This window comes from Trachemys scripta, chromosome 18 (genome assembly GCF_013100865.1).
Source record: "Trachemys scripta elegans isolate TJP31775 chromosome 18, CAS_Tse_1.0, whole genome shotgun sequence".
Taxonomy (NCBI): Eukaryota; Metazoa; Chordata; order Testudines; family Emydidae; genus Trachemys; species Trachemys scripta.
In genome coordinates this window covers 2239999-2246089 of record NC_048315.1, presented here as the reverse complement: position 1 = coordinate 2246089, position 6091 = coordinate 2239999, and positions in this window count along the sequence as shown.

The window sequence follows — 6091 nt, the reverse complement described above, 5'->3', positions numbered from 1 at the left end:
AGCTGACCCATTGGTCTGACACAGTCTGGACGTTCTTATGACAGCCCTGGGGGGCCACGCCCCTTGTTCCTGCAGGCGAGTGCCCCTGTGGTGAGATTCCTCTCTGCAGTGTGAACACCGCTCCTGTGATCTGCCCACGTTTCTGGTGCAACTGGGACAGCAAAGGGCTACGGAGACATCTGCAGGAGTGGCAGATAGGGACAGTGTCATGGACTGGGCCAGGCCAGAGGTGCAGAAGGGGCTGCAGGACACCCTTATCTGGCTCTCCTGCAGGTGGCACCATGCTTTCCCCTGTGCTTGGAGTGACCTTCCAAACTCCAGCCTTCAACCCACACCCCCAGGTTCAGTCCCTCCTAGCGAGAGCCCAGCTCATGGTGCTCCCTCCGGCCCCCTTGCTCCACCCTTGTTTTCCTGCCCAGTGTGCAAGCGCTCCAGGGCCAGGGCTGCAGCTGTGTATGTGCAGAGCCCAGCATAATGGGGGTGCTACTCAGAGAGCCACAATGTGACATTCAGCCGTCCAAGAACAGCCCCTGCACGCCCAGCTGGGGGTGGCATTTTTCACCCTGCTACGTAATTTTCCTTTGCATCGTTCAGCAGCTGCCATGCTCCACCCCAGAAGTGGCAGGGTGAGGTGGCATTTTACCATACTTGTGGGGGGTGATATAGACGCCCGTCAAATCTGGAGTGCTGCAAAAATGTTCTGGTTTATTGTCTTAGCCTCGGTGCCCAGGCTACAACCCGCCCTTCCCCGTGGGGATGGGATAATGGAGCAGCTAACGGCGCTTCACTCACTTGTCGTCGTCGTCGTCCCCCCCTCCCCCCGGTGAATGCCCCGTGTCACTGGCTTCCCCACGTGCAGCCAGCGTGCTGCCGGAGCCCTTGGCACCACGGGGCTGGAGAGCTGCACGAGCAGGGGCATGACATCGCTCTGCAGGGAGGGGAGCTCAGCCGGGCTTGGAATCAGGCTGGAGCTTTGAGTTGTTTCAACTCTGAACGTGCCGAGATTTCACTCGTGTTCTGTGTGTTCTAGAGTCCTGCCTTTTCCGGGCAGAAGGCGCCATTACGATCCTGTAGCTAAGCCCGGCCACAGACTCTCAGCCAGTGATTCCTCGAGCTGCTGGTTCCGACAGATTTGCCTCCAAGCACCAGCTGAGCTCAGGGCCCCGTTGTGCTGGGCGCGGAACATGCCCCACAGAGCTGTACTCGGCAGACGGGGGGGAGGGGAAGGGACTTGCCCAGGGTTACCCAGCAGGACAGTGGCGAAGCTCGGAATGACACAAGGCCAGTGCCCTGTGCTCTGACCTGGTACAGATCTCCATGACGGTGTGCCTGGGCTGCGTGTTGTTCCAGCCGCGAGCAAGATTTTATCGCAGACACCTCCCCAAGGCAGTGTCGGAGCGCCCCACCTGACGATCTCCGGTAGCAGGGGCTCAGGGCCTTGCCCACCAGGCATGGGCTGGCACCGAAAGGAGCAACCCCTCTTTCTAAAGACTAGGGAATGGACGTCTAAGGACCAGAGCTCTGCTGTGAGCATGCCACGGGCAAGGGGCTGGGAGCCAGCCACAAGGGGTGGGTTCCCCCAGAGTCGAGCCAGTGCCTGTATTGACCAGGGAACACTCCCCCCTGCAGAGCCCAGGCGCTGCTGGGTGGGACTCCAGCTCTGGCAGCCCCCCTCCCCCCCCCGCTGGAGCACTGCCATTCTCCAGTGCAAAGCAAGGGGGCTGTACCCCAGCCACAGATCCCCTGCTGCTGGTGGGGGCCGGCCTCTGCCCTTCACCCAGGAGAGCCCACCGCAGGAGTCACTTCCCCAGCCAACATGTGTCTGGGCCCAGGGCTGGGGGGGCATGCAGCACCCTCGCCTTTCCAGTGGGAGCCTGGTGAGCTGGGATCTGGAAGAAACCCCGCCACCCCATCCAGACACACCTTGTGGATGGTGTTTTCTACTGGGCTGCCAAGCTCTGCAACATCAGAAGGGGATGGGGGAAGGAGCGGGGGCATTTGGGGGCTCATGAGTTGTGAGCCTGCATTCTGTCATAGATTCATAGATTCATGGACTGGAAGGGACCTCGAGAGGTCATTGAGTCCAGTCCCCTGCCCGCATGGCAGGACCAAATACTGTCTAGACCATCCCTGATAGACATTTATCTAACCTACTCTTAAATATCTCCAGAGATGGAGATTCCACAACCTCCCTAGGCAATTTGTTCCAGTGTTTAACCACCCTGACAGCTAGGAACTTTTTCCTAATGTCCAACCTAGACCTCCCTTGCTGCAGTTTAAACCCATTGCTTCTGGTTCTATCCTTAGAGGCTAAGGTGAACAAGTTTTCTCCCTCCTCCTTATGACACCCTTTGAAATACCTGAAAACTGCTATCATGTCCCCTCTCGGTCTTCTCTTTTCCAAACTAAACAAACCCAATTCTTTCAGCCTTCCTTCATAGGTCATGTTCTCAAGACCTTTAATCATTCTTGTTGCTCTTCTCTGGACCCTTTCCAATTTCTCCACATCTTTTTTAAAATGCGGCGCCCAGAACTGGACACAATACTCCAGCTGAGGCCTAACCAGAGCAGAGTAGAGCGGAAGAATGACTTCTCGTGTCTTGCTCACAACACACCTGTTAATGCATCCCAGAATCATGTTTGCTTTTTTTGCAACAGCATCACACTGTTGACTCATATTTAGCTTGTGGTCCACTATAACCCCTAGATCCCTTTCTGCCGTACTCCTTCCTAGACAGTCTCTTCCCATTCTGTATGTGTGAAACTGATTTTTCCTTCCTAAGTGGAGCACTTTGCATTTGTCTTTGTTAAACTTCATCCTGTTTAACTCAGACCATTTCTGTCCTGGGGAGGTAACCTGCCAGCCCACCCACAACGCTGATCCGCGCTCACACCGCCCCACGGGCGCTCCTGGCGACAGGCCCTGTGCGTTGCCAAGCAGACCCCCAGCAGCTCATGACCCAGCAGTGTCACTCTTGGGATGCCGCCGCGTTCCCAGGCCAGTGGCGCGGGTGAGACCTGCCTGCAGATCCACCCCGATCACCGGGGAACAGTCTGTCGGCAGGGCCGGCCCCCGAGGAGCGCTCCACACCTGCCGCGCCCGCCAAGTCAGTGGGCTCTAGGGGTGCTCAGCACCTCTGCAAAGCCGGCCCTAGAGGAGCAGTGCCAGTGCGTGTGGGCACCCCGCGTTCCCTGCCCTCGGGACCCCGGCCCCTGAGCCTAGGGATGAGAGACGGTTTGTCAGGGCGAGGCCTGACCTTCCTAGACATGTGGGCAGCACCTAGCGCTGCGCCGGGTGGCTCCTGGCACCGCCCAGTGCAAATGGGGGCTGGCACTATTGGGCTAGGTTCAGATTTCCCCCCCTCCTTTTCTTCCCGGTGGGAGGCCCAGGGGCCATTTGAAATGAATTGCGATTATTGCTGTCTGCTTTGCTACCGGCCGCTCAGAACCGCAGAGCGCTCTCCTCTGGCTCCCCCAGCCCAGAGGGTTGTCAGGTGAGAAAGGGTTTCTTGGGGGTGGGGGTGGTTGGGACAAAGTGAGAACAGAGTCAAAAGTGGTTCTGCTAATGCAGCCATTCAGCTGTATCTGGGCGGCCTGTTCTGTGGTGTTCGAGAGCTCGGGATGCACCTGGCATCTTAGCTGCGTCAGCTCCCTGCGTGCGCTCCCCCCTTGCCCCAGCGCTCAGAGTGTCCGTGAAAGGTGGGGCTGGCCCCTCTGAAAAATCACTGCGGTTCTCGCCCAGAAACAGATCCCGCTGAGGCAGCCCCCCCCGACCTCGGACGGCACAAGTGGAGGATTAACCCCTTGCCTGTGCTGGGCTGTGAAGAACTGGGTCCGGGCGGGCGAGGAAGAACTCGGCTCAGCGGGAGGCCAGGGCCCAGGCCAGCTCTGTGGCTGTTTAGCAATGAGTCTCTCGTGGCTCCCCTCAGCTCTTTAGGGCAGGGGCTCCCAGACGGTGACCCACCAACTGCATTTTGTCTTTTTCCAACCCACCATCCCTAGCTGCACCCTGGCTCTGCAACCTAATCCCGGCCCAGTGCAGAGGTGAGCCCAGGGGTAGGGCTGAGAGGGAACCGGCCCTGCACTGTGGCTCCCTGCTCCAGGCGTTGTGACCTGGTGTGTTTGGGGAGGGGTGTCACAGCACCTCTCAGGTTTGACCCTTCGCACTGGGCTGGGAGATGCGTATTTGCTTTGGGTCCTGCAACCCATCTAGAAACTTCCTGCGACCCACCGGTGGGACGGGTCTCACTGATTGGGAACTAGTGCATGTCTCCGGAGGACAGTGCTGATTGGCCCCAGGCCTGGGCTGAAAGGCCTCGCGAGCAGCGTGTTACAGACGGCTGGGACAGGGGACGGGGGTTCTGTTAACGTCCTGGCTTTTCCCCGCCGATCGGCGTGCAGGTGGGCAGAGGCTGGGCTCCGCTTTGCGCATGGGAAGTGGCACAGATGGATCCTGAGGAGGCAGAGCCCCCGGATGTTTCAGAGCTGGGCCCAAGCTGCAAAGTTGGCATCTGGGTTTAGATCCAAAGAAATGTAGAGGTGTTGGGAGTGGTGGGGTGGAGCCAGTCAGCTATTGCAGAGGCCAGTGGTGGGGTGGGGAGGGGAAGAGAAACCCAATTCCACTTTAACTCTCAGCTTTTCCTACGTTGCTTACTCCTCCGCTATCTTATCTGGATTCCAGACCTGGAGGCGTTGTTGAGCAGAACTAGCCCTGGGTGTGAGGTGCCAGGCCTGGAGAGCATGTGGAAATGTGAGGAGGATACTTAGGAAGGTCTCCCAGGCATGTGAGGGGAGCAGATAAGAGAGATGGGGGAGGGGAAGACAGCTCAGCCCCGTGATCTGGCAGAGACTGGGTGACTTTCATCATCAGTAGTTGCTGCAAAACCAAGTCTCAGTGTAACCCGCACACCTCCTGGGTGTGATGTTTGTCCCATCTAGTGGCACCAAGACCAGAGAGCTGCTGCGTCTGCTCTACAGCCTTCGCTAACAGCCAGTTGGCTTTTACCTCATGCACTAAGCTCCGGAGGGCCCAGGTTCGATCCCACCCACCGACGCCCGGGGTCTGTTGGCATTACATCAGGTCAGGCCCTGTTGTGCTAGCTGCTGTGACATCCTGCCCCAGAAAGCACCTGATCTGGATGTCGGAGGGGCCGGGCCTGGTCAGGGGTGGCTCTATGCTTTTTGCTGCCCCAAGCATGGCAGGCAGATGGCTTTTGGCAGCGCGCCTGCGGGCGGTCTGCCAGTGCCGCACCATTGGCGTCCCCACCGTCGGATTGCCGCCAAAGCTGCGGGACCGGCGGACCTCCCGCAGGTGTGCCGCCGAAAGCCGCCCCTGCCTACCGCCCTCACAGCGACCGGCAGGCCGCCCCCCACAGCTTCCCACCCCAGGCACGCACTTGCTGCGCTGGTGCCTGGAGCCGCCCCTGGGCCTGGTGGGTGGAACGGGATGGGGGCACTGTGCACAAGTCCCCGCTGGCATGCTTGCAGCCGGTGCTGGGTGGGGGGATCTGTGGGTAGCATGGCAGAGGGGGGAGGGGAGCAGAAGGTGGCAAATGGTGATGAGGATTTTCCCCACGCATGGGGTGAATGGGGAATAGTGGGTGGAGCCAACCTGAGCAAAGGACCCGCCTCCTCCGGGGTGGGGACATGGAGCCAGGAACCAGCTAAAGTGGGGACAACAAATACATGATCAGAGAGGAGTGGGGGTGGGGCTCCAAGGTGGAACAAGGGACGTGGACAGGCCCAGAGGAGAGAACCCTGGACAGCGCCCGCTGCTGCAGGGAGGCAGCCAAGGAGCCAGGGGCAGGCTCGATGGGGAAACTGAGGCACGGAGTAGGCGGGGTGTGACTCAGCCAGGGGGTCAGGCAGTGGCAGAGCGAAGGCTAGAAGAGCGCTGGCTCCTAGCCCCGCTGCCCCCCCAAGCTGGGAACAGACCCCCCTGCCCGGCCGGGGGCTGCCTGTGCGCGGAGGCCGGTGCCCGCCGCCCCTGCGCTGTAGCTGCGCGGCGCTGCGCCCCCGTGCGCTCGCTCCATTTCCTCCGGCAGCCGGGCCGGGGGGGGAGCCTGCGCCGAACCCTCCCCGCGCAGGGGCC